The sequence below is a fragment of the Nicotiana tabacum genome, chromosome 17, assembly GCF_000715075.1.
Source record: "Nicotiana tabacum cultivar K326 chromosome 17, ASM71507v2, whole genome shotgun sequence".
Classification (NCBI taxonomy): Eukaryota; Viridiplantae; Streptophyta; class Magnoliopsida; order Solanales; family Solanaceae; genus Nicotiana; species Nicotiana tabacum.
In genome coordinates this window covers 85,705,312-85,727,868 of record NC_134096.1, presented here as the reverse complement: position 1 = coordinate 85,727,868, position 22,557 = coordinate 85,705,312, and positions in this window count along the sequence as shown.

The window sequence follows — 22,557 nt, the reverse complement described above, 5'->3', positions numbered from 1 at the left end:
TGTGCTATAGCCCACGCCTTCTGAGTGGGATCGGGACCCCAGGACCCCGATCGCCTAAACTTTTTCTGAGCCATCAAATACGACCTAAGGAACCATACTCACCTCCCGACCATGGCCGTTCCTCGTTGTTTTTGCATTTTACGGCCAAAAAACTAGAATTTCGCCCGATTCCCATATTTTCGTGTGCTAAAGCCCATGCCTTCCGAAGGGGTCCGGGCCCCCTGACCCCGATCGCCTAAATATATTCCGGGCCATCAAATATGACCTAAGGAACCATAGTCACCACCCCTCCATGGCCGTTTCTTATTGTTTTGAGTTTTACGGCCAAAAAGCTAGAATTCCGCCCGATTCCCATATTTTCGTGTGATATAGCCCACGCATTCCAAGTGGGACCGGGCCCCCGAACCCCGATCGCCTAAAATTTTTTCGAGCCATCAACTACGACCTAAGGAACCATAGTCACCGCCCCGCCATGACCGTTCCTCATCTTTTTCCTTTTTACGTCCAAAAAACTAGAATTTCGCGCGATTGCCATATTTTCGTGAGCTAAAGCCCATGCCTTCCGAGCCCCGATCGCCTAAAATTTATTTGGGCCATCAAATATGACCTAAGGAACCATAGTCACCGCCCCTCTAAGGCCATTCCTCGTTGTTTTGCTTTTTACGACCAAAAAACTAGAATTCCGCCCGATTCCTATATTTTCGTGTGCTCTAGCCCACGCTTTTCCGAGTGTGCCCGGGTCCTCCGAAACCGGATTGCCTAACATTTTTCCAGGCCATTAAATACTACCTAAGGAACCATAGTCACCGCCCCTCCATGGCCGTTCCTCGTTGTTTTGCGTTTTACGGCCAAAAAACTAGAATTCCGCCTAATTCCCATATATTCGTGTGCTATAGCCCACGCCTTCCGAGTGGGTTCGGGCCCCCGGACTCCGATCGCCTAAAATTATTCGGGGCCATAATATTCGACCTAAGGAACCATAGTTACCGCCCCGCCATGGACGTTCCTCGTTGTTTTGCATTTTACGGCCAACAAACTAGTATTCCGCCCGCTTCTCATATATTCGTGTGCTATAGCCCACGCCTTCCGAGTGGGATCGGGCCCCCAGGACCCCGATCTCCTAAACTTTTTCCGAGCCATTAAATACGACCTAAGGAACCATAGTCACCTCCCGACCATGGCCGTTCCTTGTTGTTTTTGCATTTTACGGCCAAAAAACTAGAATTTCGCCCGATTCCCATATTTTCTTGTGCTATAGCCCATGCCTTCCGAATGGTTATTTGGGCCATCAAATATGACCTAAGGAACCATAGTCACCGTCCCTCCATGACCATTCCTCATTGTTTTGCTTTTTACAACCAAAAAACTAGAATTCCGCCCGATTCCCATATTTTCATGTGCTCAGCCCACTCTTTCCGAGTGTGCCCGGGTCCTCCGAAACCGGATTGCCTAACATTTTTCCAGGCCATCAAATATGACCTAAGGAACCATAGTCACCGCCCTGCCATGGCCGTTCCTCGTTATTTTGCATTTTACGGCCAAAAAACTAGAATTCTGCCCGATTCCCATATATTCGTGTGCTATAGCCCACGCGTTCCGAGTGGTTCCGGGCCCCCCGGACCCCGATCGCCTAAAATTTTTCTGCGCTATCAAATACGACCTAAGGAACCATAGTCACCGCCCCGCCATGACCGTTCCTCGTTGTTTTGCTTTTTACGACCAAAAAACTAGAATTCCGCTTGATTCCTATATTTTCGTGTGCTCTAGCCCATGCCTTCCGAGTGGGCCCGGGTCCCCCGAACAGGATTGCCTAACATTATTCCAGGCCATCAAATACGACCTAAGGAACCATAATCACCGCCCCGCCATGGTCGTTCCTCGTTGTTTTGCGTTTTACGGCCAAAAAATTAGAATTTCGCCCGATTACCATATATTCGTGTGCGATATATAGCCCACGCCTTCCGAGTGGGTCCGGTCCCCCCGGATCCCGATCGCCTAAAATTATTACGGGCTATCAAATACTACCTAAGGAACCATAGTCACCGCCCCGCCATGGCCATTCCTCGTTGTTTTGCATTTTACGGCCAAAAAACTAGAATTTCGCCCGATTCCCATATTTTCGTGTGCTATATAGCCCATGCCTTCCGAGTGGGTCCGGGCCCCCGGACCCCGATCGCCTAAAATTATTCGGGGCCATCAAATTCGACCTAAGGAACCATAGTCACCACCCCGCCATGGCCGTTCCTCGTTGTTTTCCGTTTTACGGCCAAAAAACTAGAATTCTGCCTGATTCCCATATATTCGTGTGCTATAGCCCACGCCTTCCGAGTGGGACCGGGCCTCCCGGACCCCGATTGCCTAAAATATTTCCGAGCCATCAAATACAACCTAAGGAACCATAGTCACCACCCCTGCCATGGTTGTTCCTCGTTGTTTTTCATTTTATGGCCAAAAGACTAGAATTTCGCCCGATTCCCATATTTTCGTGTGATATAGCCCACGCCTTCCGAGTGGTTCCGGGCCCCCAGACCCCGATCGCCTAAAATTATTCGGGGCCGTCAAATATGACCTAAGGAACCATAGTCACAGCTCTACCATGGCCGTTCCTCGTTGTTTTGCGTTTTACGGCCAAAAAACTAGAATTTTGCCCGATTACCATATTTTCGTGTGCTATAGCCCACGGTTTCCAAGTGGGTCCAAGCCCCCGGACCTTGATCGCCTAAGGAACAATAGTCACCTCACCGCCATGACCATTCCTCATTTTTTTTCCTTGTACGTCCAAAAAACTAGAATTTCGCGCGATTGCCATATTTTCTTGAGCTATAGCCCACGCCTTCCGAGTGGGTCTGGGCCCCCCTGACCCCGATCGCCTAAAATTTATTTGGCCCATAAAATACGACCTAAGGAACCATAGTCACCGCCCCGCCATGGGCGTTCCTCGGTATTTTGCATTTTACGGCAAAAAAACTAGAATTTCGCCTGATTCCCAGATTTTCGTTTGGTATATAGCCCATGCCTTCTGAGTGGGTCCAGGCCCCCGGACCTCAATCGCCTAAAATTATTCGGGGCCATCAAATTCGACCTAAGGAACCATAGTCACCGCCCCGCCATGGCCGTTCCTCGTTGTTTTTGTCTTTTAATTCCGCCTGATTCCCATATATTCGTTTGCTATAGCCCACGCCTTCCGAGTTGGACCAGGCCCCTCGGACCCCGATCGCCTAAACTTTTTCCGAGCCATCAAATACGACCTAAGGAACCATAGTCACCACCCCGCCGTGGCCGTTCCTCGTTGTTTTGCATTTTATGGCAAACAACTAGAATTTCGCCCGATTCCCATATTTTCGTGAGCTATAGCCCATGCCTTCCGAGTGGGTCCGGGCCCCCCGGACCCCGATCGCCTAAAATTTATGTAGGCCATCAAATACGACCCAAGGAACCATAGTCACCACCCCGCCATGAACGTTCCTCGTTGTTTTGCTTTTTACGACTAAAAAACTAGAATTCCGCTCGATTCCCATATTTTCGTGTGCTATAACCCTCGCCTTCCGAGTGGGCCCGGGGCCCCCGGAATCGGATAGCCTTAAATTTTTTATGGGCGATAAAATACGACCTAAGGAATCATAGTCACCTCCCCGCCATGACCCTTCCTCATTTTTTGCGTTTTAGGGCCAAAAAACTAGAATTCCGCCCGATTCCCATATATTCGCGTGCTATAGCCCACGCCTTCCGAGTGGGTCCGGGCCCCCCGGACCCTGATCGCCTAAAATATTTACGGGCTATCAAATATGACCTAAGGAACCATAGCCACCGCCTCGCCATGACCGTTCATCGTTGTTTTGCTTTATACGGCCAAAAAACTAGAATTTCCCCCGATTTCCATATTTTCGTGTGCTATAGCCCACGCCTTCAAAGTGGGTCCGGACCCCCATCGACTAAAATTTTTCCGAGCCATCAAATACAACCTGAGGAACCGTAGTCACCACCCCGCCATGGCCTTTCCTCGTTGTTTTGCGTTTTACGGACAAAAAACTAGAATTCCACCTGATTCCCATATTTTCGTGTGCTATAGCCCATGCCTTCCAAGTGGGTCCGGGCTCCCGGACCCCGATCGGCTAAAAATTTTTCGGGGTCATCAAATATGATCTAAGGAACCATAGTCACCGCACTGCCATGGCCATTCCTTGTTATTTTGCGTTTTACGGCCAAAAAACTAGAATTCCGCCGGATTCCCATATATTCGTGTGCTATAGCCCACGCCTTCCGAATGGGTCCGGGCCCCCAGACCCCGATCGCCTAAAATTATTCCGGGCCATCGAATACGACCTAAGGAACCATAGTCACCGCCCCGCCATGATCGTTCCTCATGTTTTGCGTTTTTCGACCAAAAAACTAAAATTCTGTCCGATTCCCATATTTTCGTGTGCTATAGCCCACGCCTTCCAAGTGGGTCCGGGACCCTCGGACCCCGATCGCCTAAAGTTTTTCCACGCCATCAAATACGATCTAAGGAACTATAGACACCGTCCCGCCATGATCGTTCCTCATTTTTTGCATTTTACGGCCAAAATCCTAGAATTCCGCCCGATTCCCATATTTTCGTTTGCTATAGCCCATGCCTTCCAAGTGGTCTAGGGACCCCCAGACCCTGATCGCCTAAAATTATTTCGGGCCATCAAATATAACCTAAGGAATCATAGTCACTGCCCTTCCATGACCGTTCCTCGTTATTGTGCGTTTTACAGTAAAAAAACTAGAGTTCCGCCCGATTCCCATATTTTCGTGTGCTATAAGCCCACGCATTCTTAGTGGACCCGGGGCCCCCGGACCCCGATCGCCTAAAAATTTTCCGGGCCATCCAATATGACCTAAGGAACCATAGTCACCGTCCCGCCATGATCGTTCCTCATTCTTTTGAGTTTTACAGCCAAAACACTAGAATTCAACTCGATTACCAGATTTTCGTGTTCCGCCTTCCGAGTGGTCCCGGGACCGCCAGACCCCGATCGCCTAAAGTTTTTCCGGGTAATCAAATATGACCTAAGGAACCATAGTCACCGCCTAGCCATGATCTTTCATCATGTTTTGCCTTTTTTGGCCAAAAAACTAGAATTACGCCTGAATCTCATATTTTCGTGTGCTATAGCCCACCCCTTCCGAGTGGGCCCGGGCCACCTGAACTCGGATAGTCTAAAAATTTTTCGGGCAATCAAATACGACCTAAGGAACCATATTCACTGCCCAACCATGACCGGTTCTATTTTCTTTGCATTTTACGGCCAAAAAACTAGAATTCCGCCCGATTCCTATATTTTTGTTTGCTATAAGCCCACGCCTTCCGAGTGGGCCGGGCCCCGTGGACTCGGATCGCCTAAAATTTTTTAGGGCCATCAAATACGACCAAAATAACCATAGTCACCGCCTCGCTATGACCGTTCTACGCGTTTTTGCATTTTACGGCCAAAAAACTAGAATTTCGCCCGATTCCCATATTTGTGTGTGATATCGCCCATGCCTTCCCAGTTGGCAGGGCCCCCCGGACCCGGATCGCCTAAAATGTATCCCGGCCTTCAAATACGACCTAAGGAACCATAGTAACCGCCTCGCCATGACCTTTCCACGTTGTTTTGCGCTTTACGGCTAAAAAACTAGAATTCCGCCCGATTCCAATATTTCCGTGTGCTCTAGCCCACGCATTCTCAGTGGGCCCGGGGCCCCCGGACCCCGATGGCCTAAAATATTTCCCAGCCATCAAATATGACCTAAGGAATCGTAGTCACCACCCTGCCATGACCGTTTCTCATTTATTTGCGTTTTACGGCCAAAAAACTAGAATTCAGCTCGATTACCATATTTTCGTATGCCGCCTTCCGAGTAGGCCGGGCCCCTCAAGACCCGGATCGCTTTAAGTTTTTCCGGGTCATCATATACGACCTAAGGAACCATAGTCAGTGACCCTCCATGAACGTTCCTTATTTTTTTGTGTTTTATGGCCAAGAAACTAGAATTCCGCCTGATTCCCATATTTTCGTATGCTATAGCCTAAGCCTTCCCAATGGGCTGGGCCCCCGGACTCGGATCGCCTAAAATTTTTTCGGGCCATTAAATACGACCTAAGGAACCATAGTCACCGCCCGCCATGAATTTTCCTCATGTTTTGCATTTTTCGGCCAAAAAACTAAAATTCTGCCCGATTCGCATATTTTCATGTGCTATATAGCCCACGCCTTCCAAGTGGTCCCGGGACCCCCGGAGCACGATCGCCTAAAATTGTTCCAGGCCATCAAATACGACCTAAGGAACCATAGACACCACCCATCCATGATCGTTCCTCATTTTTTGCGTTTTCGGCCAAAAAAACTAGAATTCCGCCTGATTCCCATATTTTCGTGTGCTATAGCCCATGCCTTCAAAGTGGGCTGGACCCCTCGGACTCGGATCGCCTAAAATATTTTCGGGCCATAAATTACGACCCAGAGAACCATAGTCAGCACCTTGCCAAGTTCGTTCCTCATTTTTTGCATTTTACGGCCAAAAACCTAGAATTCCGCCCCATTCCCAAATTTTCGTGTGTTATAGCCCATGCCTTCCAAGTGGTCCCGGGACCCCCAGACCCTGATCGCCTAAAATTGTTTTGGGCCATCAAATGCGACCTAAGGAACCATAGTCACCTCCCTGCCATGATCGTTCTTCATTTTTTGCATTTTACAGCCAAACAACTAGAATTCCGCCCGATTCCCATATTTTCGTGTGCTATAGCCCACGCCTTCCAAGTGGTCCTGGGACCTCCGGACCCCGATCGCCTAAAAATTTTCCGGGCCATCAAATACGATCTGACGAACCATAGTCACTGCCCCGCCTTGATCGTTCCTCATTTTTTGCGTTTTTTGGCCAAAAAACTAGAATTTCGCCCGATTCCCATATTTTAGTATGCTATAGCCCACACCTTCCAAGTGGTCCCGGGACCCCCAGACCCTAATCGCCTAAAAAAATTTTGGGCCATCAAATACAACCTAAGGAACCATAGTCACCGCCTCGCCATGATCGTTCCTCATTATTTGCGTTTTTCGACAAAAAACTAGAATTCCGCCCGATTCCCATATTTTCGTGTGCTATCCCATGCCGTCCCAATGGGCCGAGCAACCGGACACGGATCGCCTAATATTTTTCCGGGCCATTAAATACGACATAAGGAACCATAGTCACCGCCCCGCCATGATCTTTCTTCATGTTTTGCGTTTTTCGGCAAAAAAACTAAAATTCCACCTCATTCCCATATTTTCGTGTGCTATAGCCCACGCCTTCCAAGTGTCCCGGGACCCCCGAACCCCGATCTCCTAAAATTTTTCTGAGCCATCAAATACGACTTAAGGAACCATAGTTACCTCCCCACCATGATCGTTCCTCATTTTTTGCGTTTTTGGCCAAAAAACTAGAATTTCGCTTGATTCTCATATTTTCGTGTGCTATAGCCCACGACTTCCCAGTTTGCAAGGCCCCTTGGAACCGGATGGCCTAAAATTTTTTCGGACCACCAAATACGACCTAAGGAACCATAATCACCACCCCGCCATGACCTTTCCTCATTTTTTGCATTTTACAGCCAAAAAACTAGAATTCCGCCTGATTCCCGTATTTTCGTGTGCTATAGCACACGCCTTCCGAGTGGGCATGACCCCCCGGACTCGGATCGCCTAAAAACTTTTCGGGCCATCAAATATGACCCATAGAACCATAGTCACAGCCTTTCTATGTTTGTTCCTCATTTTTTGTGTTTTACGGCAAAAAACCTAGAATTCCGCCTGATTCTCATATTTTCGTGTGCTATAGCCCATGCCATCCAAGTGGTCCCGGGACCCCCAGACCCTGATTGCCTAAAACTTTTTTGGGCCATCAAATACGACCTAAGGAACAATAGTCACCGCCCCTCCATGATCGTTCCTCATTTTTTGCATTTTACGGCCAAACAACTAGAATTCCCCCCGATTCCCATATTTTCGTGTCCTATAGCCCACACCTTCCAAGTGGTCCCGGGACCCCTAGACCCTGATCGCCTAAAACATTTTTGGGCCATCAAATATGTCCTAAGGAACCAAAGTCACCGCCATGATCGTTCATCATGTTTTGCATTTTTTGGCCAAAAAACTAGAATTCCGCCTGATTCCCATATTTTCGTGTGCTATAGCCCACACCTTCCCAATGGGTAGGGCCCCCCGGAGCCGGATCGCCTAAAATTTTTTCGGAAATTAAATATGACCCAAGGAAACGTAGTCACCGCCCCGCCATGATCGTTCCTCATTTTTTGCGTTTTTTAGCAAATAAACTAGAATTTCGCCTGATTCCCATATTTTCGTGTGCTATAGCCCACGCCTTCCTAGTGGGTAGGGCCCCCCGGAGCCGGATCACCTAAAATTTTTCCAGGCCATCAAATACGACCTAAGGAACCATTGTCACCTCCCTTACATGACCTTTCCTCATTTTTTGCATTTTACGGCCAAAAAACTAGAATTCCGCCTGATTCCCATATTTTTGTGTGCTATAGCCCATGCCTTCCGAGTGGGCTGGGCCCCCCGGACTCGTATCGCCTAAAATTTTTTCGGGCCATCAAATACGACCTAAGGAACCATAGTCACTACCCCACCATGATCGTTCCTCATTATTTGTGTTTTTCGGCCAAAAAACTAGAATTTCGCTTAATTCCCATATTTTCATGTGCTATAGCCCACGCCTTCCCAGTGGGTAGGGCCCCCGGGAAACCAGATCGCCTAAAAATTTTTCGGACAATCAAATACGACCTAAGGAACCATAGTCACCGCCCCTCCATGACCTTTACACATTATTTCCATTTTACGGCCAAAAAACTAGAATACCGCCTGATTCCTATATTTTCGTGTGCTATAGCCCACGCCTTCCGAGTGGGCCGGGCCCCCTGGACTCGGATAGCCTAAAAAATTTTCAGGCCATCAAAAATGACCTAAGGAAAAATAGTCACTGCCCCGCCATGATCTTTCCTCGCTTTTTGCGTTTTACGGCCAAAAAACTAGAATTTCGCCTGATTCCCATATTTTCATGTGCTATAGCCCACGCCTTCCAAGTAGGCCCGGGCACCGGGACCCCGATCGCCTAAATTTTTCCGGACCATCATATATGACATAAGTAACCATAGTCACTGCCCCGGCATGACCTTTCCTCATTTTTTGCATTTTACAGCAAAAAAACTAGAATTCCGCCTGATTCCCATATTTTCGTGTGCTATAGCCCACGCCTTCCCAATGGGTAGGGCCCCCCCGGAGCCGGATCGCCTAAAAAATTTCCGGCCCATCAAACACGACCTAAGGAACCATAGTCACCGCCTCACCATGAGCTTTCCTCATTTTTTGCATTTTACGGCCAAAAAACTAAAATTCCGCTCGATTCCCATATTTTCGGCCCCCCGGACTCGGATAGCCTAAAAATTTTCTGGGCCATCAAATACGATCTGAGGAACCATAGTCACCGTCCCGCCATGATCGTTCCTCATGTTTTGCATTTTTCGGCCACAAAACTAGAATTCCGCCCGATTCCCATATTTTTATGTGCTATAGCCCACGCTTTCCAAGTGGTACCGGGACCCCTGGACCCCGATCACCTAAAATTTTTCCAGGCCATCAAATACGACCTAAGGAACCATAGTCACCGCCCCGCCATGACCGTTCCTCATATTTTGCATTTTTTGGCCAAAAAACTAGACTTTCGCTTTATTCCCATATTTTCGTGTGCTATAGCCCACGTCTTCCCAGTGGGTAGGCCCCTCGGAGCCGGATCGCCAAAAATATTTCTAGGCCATCGAATATGACCCAAGGAACCATAGTCACCGCCTCGCCATGACCTTTCCTCATTTTTTGCATTTTACGGCCAAAAAACTAGAATTCCGCCCGATTCCCATATTTTCATGTGCTATAGCCCACGCCTTCCGAGTGGGCCGGGTCCCCCGGACTTGGATCTCCTAAAATTTTTTTGGCCCATCAAATACGACCTAAAAAACTGTAGTCACCGCCCTGCCATGACCGTTCCTCATTTTTTTGCATTTTACGGCCAAAGAACGAGAATTCCGCCCGATTCGCAAATTTTTGTGTGCTATGTAGCCCACGCCTTCCAAGATGTCCCGGGACCCCCGCACCCCAATCGCGTAAAAATTTTTCGGGCCATCAAATACGACCTAAGGAACCATAGCCACCTCCCCGCCATGATTGTTCCTCATTCTTTGCATTTTAAGGCCAAAAAACTAGAATTACGCCCGATTTTCATATATTCGTGTGCTATAGCCCACACCATCCGAGTTGGTCGACCCCCTGGACTCGGATCGCCTAAAATTTTTTCGGGCCATTAAATACGACCTAAGGAACCATATTCACCATCCCTCCATGATCGTTCCTCATGTTTTGCGTCTTTCGGCAAAAACCTAGAATTTTGCCCGATTCCCATATTTTCGTGTGCTATAACCCACGCCTTCCTAGTGGTACCGAGACCCCCGTACCCTGATCTCCTAAAAATTTTCCGGGCCATCAAATTCGACCAAAGGAACCATAGTTACCGCCCCGCCATGATCGTTCCTCAATTTTTGAATTTTTCGGCAAAAAACTAGAATTTCGCCTGATTCCCATATTTTCATGTGCTATAGCCCACGCCTTCCCAGTGGGTAGGCCCCCCGGAGCCGGATCGCCTAAAATTTTTCCAGGCCATCAAATACGACCTATGGAACCATAGTCACCACCCCGCCATGACCTTTCCTCATTTTTTCCATTTTACGGCTAAAAACTAGAATTTCGCCCGATTCCCATATTTTCGTGTGCTATAGCCCACGCCTTCCGTGTCGGTCGGGCCCCCCGGACTCGGATCGCCTAAAATTTTTCCGGGCCATCAAATATGACCTATGGAACCATAGTCACCGCCCTGCCATGACCGTTCCTCATTTTTTGCATTTTACGGCCAAGGAACTTGAATTCCGCCCGATTCGCATATTTTCATGTGCTATATAGCCCACGCCTTCCAAGTGGTCCCGGGACCCCCGGAGCACGATCGCCTAAAATTGTTCCAGGCCATCAAATACGACCTAAGGAACCATAGTCACCGCCCTACAATGATCGTTCCTCATTCTTTGCATTTTACGGCTACAAAACTAGAATTCCCCCTGATTCCCATATTTTCGTGTGCTATAGCCTACACCTTCCAAGTGCTACCGGAAGCCTCGGACCCCGATCTCCTACAAATTTTATGGGCCATAAAATTCAACCTAAGGAACCATAGTCACCATTCCGCCGTGATCGTTCCTCAAATTTTGCCTTTTTAGGCAAAAAAACTAGAATTTCGCCCGATTCCCATATTTCCGTGTGCTATAGCACACGCCTTCCCAGTGGGTTGGCCCCCTAGAGCCGGATCATCTAAAAATTTTCCGTGCCATCTAATATGACCTAAGGAACCATAGTCACTGCCCCGCCATGACCTTTCCTCATTTTTTGCATTTTACGGCCAAAAAACTAGAATTCCGCATGATTCCCATATTTTCGTGTGCTATAGCCCACGCCTTTCGAGTAGGCCGGGCCCCCGCGGACTCGGATAGCCTAAAAATTTATCGGGCCATCAAATACAATCTAAATAACCATAGTCAGTGCCCTGCCATGACCGTTCCGCATTTTTTTGCGTTTTACGTCCAAAAAACTAGAATTTCGCTCGATCCCTATATTTTCGTGTGCTATAGCCCACGTCTTCCAAGTAGTTCCGGGACCCCCGGACCCTGATCGCCTAATTTTTTTTCGGGAAATCAAATATGACCTAAAGAAACATAGTCACTGCCCTGTCATGACCGTTCCTCATTTTATTGCGTTTTACGGCCAAAAGACTAGAATTTTTGACGATTCCCATATTTTCGTGTGCTATAGCCCACGCCTTCCGATTAGGCCCGGGCCCCCCGGACCCGGATCACCTAAAATTTTCTGGACCATCACATACGACCTAATGAACAATAGTCACCACCCTGCCATAACCATTCCTCGATTTATTTGTGTTTAACGTCCAAAAAACTAGAATATAACTCGATTCCCATATTTTCGTGTGCAACCCACGCCTTCCCAGTGGGTAGGGTCGCCCGGACCCGGATAGTTTAAACTTTTTCTAGGCCATCAAATATGACCTAAGGAACCATAGTCATCACCCTGCCATGACCGCTCCTCATGCTTTTGCATTTTACGGCCAAAGAACTGGAATTTCGCCTGATTCCCATATTTTCGTGTGCTATAGCCCACGCCTTCCGAGTGGGCCCGGGCCCCCGAACCCGGATTGCCTAATATTTTTCTGGATCAAATTTTGACCTAATGAACCATAGTCACCGCCCCGCATGACCGTTCCTCATTTTTTTGCGTTTTACGGCCAAAAAACTAGAATTCCGCCCGATTCCCATATTTTCGTGTGCTATAGCCCACGCCTTCCGAGTGGGCTGGGCCCCCCGGACTCAGATCGCCTAAAAATTTTTTGGGCCATCGAATAAAACCTAAGGAACCATAGTGTCCTCCCTACCATGACCGTTCCTCATTTGTTTGCATTATACGGCCAAAAAACTACAATTCTGCCTGATTCCCATATTTTTGTGTGCTATAGCCCACGCCTTCCAAGTGGTCTGGGGACTCCCGGACCCCGATTGCTTAAAATTTTCCTGGCCATCAAATACGACCTAAGGAACCATTGTCACCGCCCCGCTGTGATCGTTCCTCATTTTTTGTGTTTTTCGGCCAAAAAACTAAAATTTCGCATGATTCCCATATTTTTGTGTGCAGCCCACGCCTTCCGAGTGGGCCGGCCCCCACGGACTCGGATCGCCTAAAATTTTTTTGGGCTATTAAACACGACCTAAGGAACCATATTCACCGTCCCGCCATGATCGTTCCTCATGTTTTCCGTTTTTAGCCAAAAAACTAGTATTCCGTACGATTCCCATATTTTTGTGAGCTATTCCCACGCCTTCCGAGTGGGCCGGACCCCCCGGACTTGGATCGCCTAAAAATTTTCCGGTCCATTAAATACGACCTAAGGAACCATATTCATCGCCGCGCCATGATTGTTCCTCATGTTTTGCGTTTTTCGGCCAAAAAACTAGAATTCCGCCCGATTCCCATATTTTTGTGTGCTATAGCCCATGCCTTCCAAGTGGTACCGGGACCCCTAGACCCCGATCACCTAAAATTTTTTTGGGCCATCAAATACGACCTAAGGAACTATTGTCATCGCCCCACCATGACCATTCCTCATTTTTTGCGTTTTTCGGCCAAAAAACTAGACTTTCTCTTGATTCCCATATTTTCGTGTACTATAGCCCACTTCTTCCCAGTGGGTAGGCCCCCCGGAGCCAGGTTGCCTAAAATATTTCCAGGACATCAAATACGACCTAAGTAACCATAGTCACCACCCCGCCATGACTTTTCCTCATTTTTTGCATTTTCCGGCCAAAAAACTAGAATTCCGCCCTATTCCCAAATTTTCGTGTGCTATAGCCTACGCCTTCCGAGTGGGCCGGGCCCTCCGGACTCAGATCGCCTAAAAAATTTTCGAGCCATCAAATATGACCTAAAGAACTATAGTCACCGCCCTTCCATGACCGTTCCTCATTTTTTGCATTTTACGACCAAAGAACTAGAATTCCGCCCGATTCGCATATTTTCATGTGCTATATAGCCCACGCCTTCCAAGAGGCCCCCGGACCGCCGTACCCCGATTGCGTAAAAATTTTCCGGGCCATCAAATATGACCTATGGAACCATAGTCACCGCCCTACCATGATCATTCCTTATGCTTAGCATTTTACGGCCAAAAAACTAGAATTCCGCCCGATTCCCATATTTTCGTGTGCTATAGCCCACGCCGTCCAAGTGGTACCGGGACCCTCGGACCCCGATCTCCTAAAATTTTTACGGGCCATCAAATTCGACCTAAGGAACAATAGTCACTGCCCCGCCATGATCGTTCCTCAATTTTTGCATTTTTCGGCCAAAAAACTTGAATTTCGCCCGATTCCCATATTTCCGTTTGCTATAGCCCACGCCTTCCCAGTGGGTTGGCCCCCCCGGAGCCGGATCGCCTAAAAATTTTCCGGGCCATCTAATATGACCTAAGGAACCAAAGTCACCACCCCGCCATGACCATTCCTCATGTTTTGCATTTTACGGCCAAAAAACAAGAATTCCGCCTGATTCCCATATTTTCGTGTGCTATAGCCCACGCCTTCCGAGTAGGGCCCCCCCCCCGGACTTGGATTGCCTAAAATTTTTTCGGGCCATCAAATACGACCTAAAGAACCATAGTCATTGCCCTTCCATGACCGTTCCTCGTTTTGTTGCGTTTTACATCCAAAAAACTAGAATTCCTCCTAATTCCCATATTTTCATGTGCTATAGCCCACGCCTTCCGAGTAGTTCCGGGACCCCTGGACCCTGATCGCCTAAAAATTTTTAGGGCAATCCAATATGACTTAAAGAAACATAGTCACCGCCCTGTCATGACCGTTCCTCGTTTTATTGCGTTTTACGGCCAAAAAAACTAGAATTTTGGCCGATTCCCATATTTTAGTGTGCCATAGCCCATGCCTTACGAGTAGGCTCGGGCCCCCCAGACCCGGATCGCCTAAAATTTTTCTGGGCCATCAAATATAACCTAGGCGATCCGGCTCCGCGGCGCCCAACCCAATGGGAAGGCATGGGCTCTAGCATACGAAAATATGGGAATACGGCGAAATTCTAGTTTTTTTGCGGAAAAATGCAAAAATTGAGGAACGATCATGGCAGGGCGGTGACTATGGTTCCTTATGTCGTATTTGATGGCCCAGAAAATTTTAGGAGATCGCGGTCCGGGCATCCAGGGACCACTTGGAAGGCGTGGCCTATAACACACGAAAATATGGGCATCGTGTGAAATTCTAATTTTTTGGCCGTAAAATACAAAAAATGAGGAACGATCCTGGCGGTGCGGTGACTATGGTTCCTTAGGTCGTATTTGATTGCCCAGAACAATTTTAGGAGATCAGGCGGAATTCTAGTTTTCATGTCCGTTAGAAGCAAAAAAATGAGGAACGGTCATGGAAGGGAGGTGACTATGGTTCTTTAGGTCAAATTTCATGGCCCGGAAAAGTTTTAGACGTTCGGGGTCCGGGGGCCCGCGCACACTTGGAAGGCGTGGGCTATAGCACACGAAAATATGGGAATCGGGCGGAATTCTAGTTTTTTGGCCGTAAAATGCAAAACATGAGGAAAGGTCATGGTGGGGCGGTGACTATGGTTCCTTAGGTCGTATTTTATGGTCCGAAAAAATCTTAGGCGATCGGGGTCTGGGAGGCCCGGGTCCACTCGGAAGGCGTTGGCTATAGCACACGAAAAAATGGGAATCAGGCGAAAGTCTAGTTTTTTGGCCGCAAAATGCAAAATATGAGCAATGATCATGGCAGGGCGGTGACTATGGTTCCTTATGTCGTATTTGATGGCCCGAAAAAATTTTATGAAATCGGGATCCTGATGTCCCGGTACCACTTGGAAGGAGTGGGTTATAGCACACGAAAATATGGGAATTGGGCGGAATTCAAGTTTTTTGGCCGAAAAATGCAAAACATGAGGAACGATCATGGCGGGGTGGTGAATTTGGTTCCTTAGGTCGTACTTAATGGCTGGCAAAATTATATCCAATCCTAGTACGGGGGGGGGGGGGGGGGGACTCAGAAGGCGTGGGCTATAGCGTACGAAAATATGAGAATCGGGCGGAATTTATGTTTTTTGGCCGTAAAATGCAAAAAATGAAGAAAGGTCATGGCGGTGCGGTGAGTATGGTTCCTTAGGTCGTATTTTATGTCCCGGAAAAATTTTAGGTGATCCGGCTCCGGGGGGCCCTACCAACTGGGAAGGCGTGGGCTATAGTACACGAAAATATGGGAATCGGGTGGAATTCTAGTTTTTTGGCCATTAAAACGCAAAAGAAGAGGAACGATCATGGCTGCGCACTGACTATGGTTCCTTTGGTCGTATTTGATGGCCCGAAAAAATTTTAGGCGATCCGAGTCCATGGAGCCTGGCCCACTCGGAAGGCGTGGGCTATAGCACATGAAAATAAGGGAATCGGGCAGAATTCGATTTTTTTGGCCGAAAAATGCAAAAACATGAGGAACGATAATGGAGGGACGGTGACTATGGCTCTTTAGGTCGTATTTGATGACCTGAAAAAATTTTAGGTGATCCGAGTCCGGGGGAGGCGGCCCACACGGAAGGCGTGGGCTATAGCACACGAAAATTTGGGAATCGGGCGGAATTCAAGATTTTTGGTTGTAAAATGCAAAAAATGAGGAAAGGTCATTGCAGGGCGGTGACTATGGTTCCTTACGTCGTATTTGATGGCCCGAAAAAATTTTAGGCGATCTGGCTCCGGGGGGCCCTACCAACTGGGAAGGTGTGGGCTATATCATACGAAAATATGGGAATCGATTGGAATTCTAGTTGTTTGGCTATTAAAACCCAAAAAATGAGGAACGATCATGGATGGGAGGTGACTATGGTTCCTTAGGTCATATTTGATGGCCCAGAAAAATTTTAGGCAATCCGAGTCCGGGGACCCGACCCACTTGGAAGGCGTGGGCTATAGCACACGAAAAAATGGGAATAAGGCGGAATTCTAGTTTTTTGGCCAAAAAATGCAAAAAATGAGGAACGATCATGGCGGGGCGGTGACTATGGTTCTTTAGGTCGTATTTGAATGGCCTCAAAAAAATTTGGGCGATCCGAGTCCGGGGGGGCCGACCCACTCGGAAGGCGTGGGATATAGCACACGAAAATATGAGAATCGGGCGGAATTCTATCGTTTTGGTTGTAAAATGCAAAAAATGAGGAAAGGTCATGGCGGGGCAGTGACTATGGTTCTTTAGGTCATATTTGACGGCTCGGAAAAATTTTAGGCGATCCGGCTCCGGGGGGCCCGGCCCACTTGGAAGGCATGGGCTATAGCACACGAAAATATGGGAATCAGCCGAAAGTCTAGTTTTTTGGCCGAAAAATGCGAAAAATGAGGAACGATCATGGCGGGGCGGTGACTATGGTTCCTTAGGTTGTATTTAATGGCCTGGAATAATTTTTGGCGATCCGAGTTCGGGGGGTCTGGCCCACTCGGAAGGCGTTGGCTATAGCACACGAAATTATGGGAATCGGGCGGAATTCTAGTTTGTTTGGCCGAAAAATACAAAAAATGAGGAAGTATCATGGCAGGGCGGTGACATTTTTTCCATATGTCATATTTGATGACCCAGAAATATTTTAGGCGATCGGGGTCCGTGGGTCCCGGGACCACTTGGAAGGCGTGGGCTATAGCACACGAAAATATGGGAATCATGAGAAATACTAGTTTTTTGGCCGCAAAATGCAAAAATTGAGGAACGGAACGGTCATGGCTAGGCGTTGACTATGGTTCCTTAGGTCGTATTTGATTACCCGGAAATATTTTAGGCGATCCGGATCCGTGGGGACCCGGGCCCACTCGGAAGGCGTGGGTTGTAGCACACGAAAATATGGGAATCGGGCGAAATTCTAGTTTTTTGGCTTTAAAATGCAAAACAATGAGGAACGGTCATTGCGGGGCGGTGACAATGGTTCTTTAGGTCGTACTTGATAACCTGGAAAATTTTTAGGCGATTCGATTCGGGGGGGGGGGGGGGTCCGGGCTTACTCGAAAGGCGTAGGATAGCACACGAAAATATGGGAATCGGGAGAAATTCTAGTTTTTTGGCCGTAAAACGCAAAAAAATGAGGAACTGTCATGGCGGGCGGAGACTATGGTTCCTTAGGTCATATTCGATTGCCCAGAAAAATTCTAAACTATCCGGATCCCGGCAGCCCTACCCACTAGGAAGGCGTTCGCTTTAGCACACGAAAATATGGGAATCGGGTGGAATTCTAGTTTTTTGGCCGTAAAATGCAAACAAACGAGGAACGGTCATGGCGGGGAGGTGACTATGGTTATTTAGGACGTATTTGATGGCCCAGAAAATTTTTAGGTGATTCGAGTTCGGTGGGCCCGACCTAATCGGAAGGCGTGGGCTATAGCACACAAAAATATGAGAATCGGGTGGAATTCAAGATTTTTGGCCGTAAAACACAAAAGATGAGGAACGATTATGGAGGGGCGGTGACTATGGTTCCTTAGGTCGTATTTGATGGCCCTGAAATATTTTAGGCGATATGGGTCTGGGGGCCCGGGCCCACTTGGAAGGCGTGGGCTATAGCACACGCAAATATGAGAATCAGGCGGAATTCTAGTTTTTTGGCCGTAAAATGCAAAAAATGAGGAAAGGTTGTGGCAGGGCGGTGACTATGGTTCCTTAGATCGTATTTGATGGCTCGGAAAAATTTTAGGCGATCCGGCTCCGGGGCGCCCAACCCAATGGGAAGGCATGGGCTATAGCACACGAAAATATGGGAATACGGCGAAATTCTAGTTTTTTGGCGGAAAAACGCAAAAATTGAGTAACGATCATGGCGGGGCGGTGACTATGGTTCCTTAGGTCGTATTTGATGGCCCGGAAAATTTTAGGAGATCGCGGTCCGGGCGTCCAGGGACCACTTGGAAGGCGTGGCCTATACCACACGAAAATATGGGCATCGTGCGGAATTCTAGTTTTTTGGCCGTAAAATACAAAAAATGAGGAACGATCCTGGCGGTGCGGTGGCTATGGTTCCTTAGGTCGTATTTGATTGCCTAGAACAATTTTAGGCAATCGGGGTCCGGGGGTCCCGAGACCCCTAGGAAAGCTTGGGCAATATAGCACATGAAAATATGCGAATCGGGCGAAATTCTAGTTTTCATGTCCGTAAGAGGCAAAAAATGAGGAACGGTCATGGAAGGGAGGTGACTATGGTTCTTTAGGTCGAATTTGATGGCCCAAAAAAATTTTAGGCGATCCGAGTCTGGGGGGCCCGGCCCACGCGGAAGGCGTGGGCTATAGCACACGAAAATATGGGAATCGGGCGGAATTCTAGTTTTCTGGCCGTAAAATGCAAAACATGAGCAAAGGTCATGGCGGGCGGTTAGTATGGTTCCTTAGGTCGTATTTGATGGCCCGGAAAATTTTTAGGCGATCCGGGTCTGGGGGGCCCGGGTCCACTCGGAAGGCGTGGCTATAGCACACGAAAATATGGGAATCAGGCGAAAGTCTAGTTTTTTGGCCGCAAAACGCAAAATATGAGCAATGATCATGGCAGGGCGGTGACTATGGTTCCTTATGTCGTATTTGATGGCCCGAAAAATTTTTAGGAAATCGGAATCCTGATGTCCCGGTACCACTTGGAAATCGGGGTCCTGATGTCCCGAAAATATGGGAATTGGGCGGTATTCAAGTGTTTTGGCCGAAAAATGCAAAACATAAGGAACGATCATGGCGGGGTGGTGAATTTGGTTCATTAGGTCGTATTTAAGGGCCGGCAAAATTTTAGGCAATCCTAGTACGGGGGGGGGGGGGGGGGGGGGTCCGGGCCTACTCGGAAGGCGTGGGCTATAGCATACGAAAATATGAGAATCGGGCAGAATTCCTATTTTTTGGCCATAAAATGCAAAAAATGAGGAAAGGTCATGGCGGTGTGGTGAGTATGGTTCCTTAGGTCATATTTGATGGCCTGAAAATTTTTTAGGTTATCCGGCTCCGGGGGCCCCTACCAACTGGGAAGGCGTGGGCTATAGTACACGAAATATTAGAATCGGGTGGAAATCTAGTTTTTTGGCCATTAAAATTCAAAAGAAGCGGAACGATCATGGATGGGCGCTGACTATGGTTCCTTTGGTCGTATTTGATGGCCCGGAAAAATTTTAGGCGATCCGAGTCCGGGGAGCCTAGCCCACTCGGAAGGCGTGGGCTATAGCACACGAAAATAAGGGAATCGGGTAGAATTCTATTTTTTGGCCAAAAAATGCAAACAAATGAGTAACGATCATGGAGGGACGGTGACTATGGCTCTTTAGGTCATATTTTATGACCTGGAAAAATTTTAGGTGATCCGAGTCCGGGGGAGGCGGCCCACACGGAAGGCGTGGGCTATAGCACACGAAAATTTGGGAATCGAGCGGAATTCAAGATTTTTGGTTGTAAAATGCAAAAAATGAGGAAAGGTCATTGCGGGGCGGTGACTATGGTTCCTTATGTCATATTTGATGGCCCGGAAAAATTTTAGGCGATTTGGCTCCGGGGGGCCCTACCAACTGGGAAGGCGTGGGCTATAGCATACGAAAATATGGGAATCGATTGGAATTCTAGTTGTTTGGCCATTAAAACCCAAAAAATGAGGAACGATCATGGATGGGAGGTGACTATGGTTTCTTTGGTCGTATTTGATGGCCCAGAAAAATTTTAGATGATCCGAGTCCGGGGACACGGCCCACTTGGAAGGCGTGGGCTATAGCATACGAAAAAATGGGAATCGGGCGGAATTCTAGTTTTTTGGCCAAAAAATGCAAAAAATGAGGAACGATCATGGCGGGGCAGTGACTATGGTTCTTTAGGTTGTATTCGAACGGCCTCAAAAAATTTTGGGCGATCCGAGTCCGGGGGGGCCGGCCCACTCGGAAGGCGTGGGATATAGCACACGAAAATATGAGAAGCGGGCAGAATTCTAGCTTTTTGGTTGTAAAATGCAAAAAATTAGGAAAGGTCATGGCGGGGCGGTGACTATGGTTCATTAGGTCGTATTTGATGGCCTGGAAAAATTTTAGGGGATCCGATTCCGGGGGGGCCGGCCCACTCGGAAGGCGTGGGCTATAGCACACGCAAATATGGGAATCGGGCGGAATTCTAGCTTTTTGGTTGTAAAATGCAAAAAATGAGTAAAGGTCATGGCGGGGCGGTGACTATGGTCCTTAGGTAGTATTTGATGGCCCGAAAAAATTTTAGGCGATCCGGCTCCGGGGGGCTCTACCCACTGGGAAGGCATGGGTTATAGCACACGAAAATATGGGAATTAGCCGAAAGTCTAGTTTTTTCGCCGAAAAACGCAAAAAATGAGGAACGATCATGGCGGGGCGGTGACTATGGTTCCTTAGGTTGTAATTAATGGCCTGGAATAATTTTAGGTGATCCGAGTCTGGGGGGTGTGGCCCACTCGAAAGGCGTTGGCTATAGCACACGAAAATATGGGAATCGGGCGGAATTCTGGTTTGTATGGCCGAAAAATACAAAAAATGAGGGAGTATCATGGCAGGGCGGTGACATTTTTTCCATATGTCATATTTGATGACCCGGAAATATTTTAGGCGATCGGGGTCCGGGGGTCCCGGGACCACTTTGGAAGGCGTGGGCTACCACACGAAAATATGGGAATCGGGCGGAAATTTAGTTTTTTGGCCGTAAAATGCAAAAAATGAGGAAAGCTCATGGCGGGGCGGTGACTATGGTTTCTTAGGTCGTATTTGATGGCCCAAAATTTTTTTAGGAGATCGGGGTCCGGGAGTCCCGGGATCACTTGGAAGACGCGGGCAATAGCACACGAAAATATGGGAATTAGGCAGAATTCTAGTTTTTTGGCCATAAAGTACAAAAAATGAGGAACGATCATAGTGGGGCGGTGAATATGGTTCCTTAGGTCGTATTTGATGGCCATGAAAAGTTTTAGGCAATCGGGGTCCGAGGGACCCGGCCCACTTGGAAGGCGTGGGCTATAGCACACGAAAATATGGGAATCGAGCGAAATTCTAGTTTTTTGGCTGTAAAATGCAAAAAATGAGGAACGATCATGGCGGGGCGGTGAATATGGTTCCTTAGGTCGTATTTGATGGACCAGACAAATTTTTGGCGATCGGGGTCCGGGGGGCCCTACCCACTAGGAAGGCGTGCGCTATAGCACACGAAAATATGGCAATCGGGCGGAATTCTATTTTTTTGGCCGAAAAAAGCAAAAATGAGAAACGATCATGGCAGGGCGGTGACTATGGTTCCTTATGTCGTATTGGATGCCCCGAAAAGTTTTTAGACGATTGGGGTTCGGGGGTCGCAGGACCACTTGAAAGGCGTGGACTATAGCACACGAGAATATGGGAATCGGGCGAAATTCTAGTTTTTTGGCCGTAAAACGCAAACAATATGGAAAGGACTTGGTGGGGCGATGACTATGGTTCCTTAGGTTTTATTTGATGGCCCGAAAATTTTTTAGGCGATCCAAGTCCTAGGGGCCCGACCCACTCGGAAGGCGAGGGCTATAGCACACGAAAATATGGGAATCAGGCGAAATTCTATTCTTTTCGCCGAAAAACACAAAAATGAGGAACGATCATGGCAGGGCGGTGACTATGGTTCCTTATGTCGTATTGGATGCCCCGTACAATTTTTAGGCGATCGGGGTCCGGGGGTCCCGGGACCACTTGGAAGGCGTGGGCTATAGCACAAGAAAATATGGGAATCAGGCGAAATTCTAGTTGTTTGGCCGTAAAACGCAAATAATGTGGAAATGTCTTAGCGGGGAAATGACTATGGTTCCTTAGGTCTTATTTGATGGCCCGAAAAATTTTTAGGCGATCCGAGTCCTG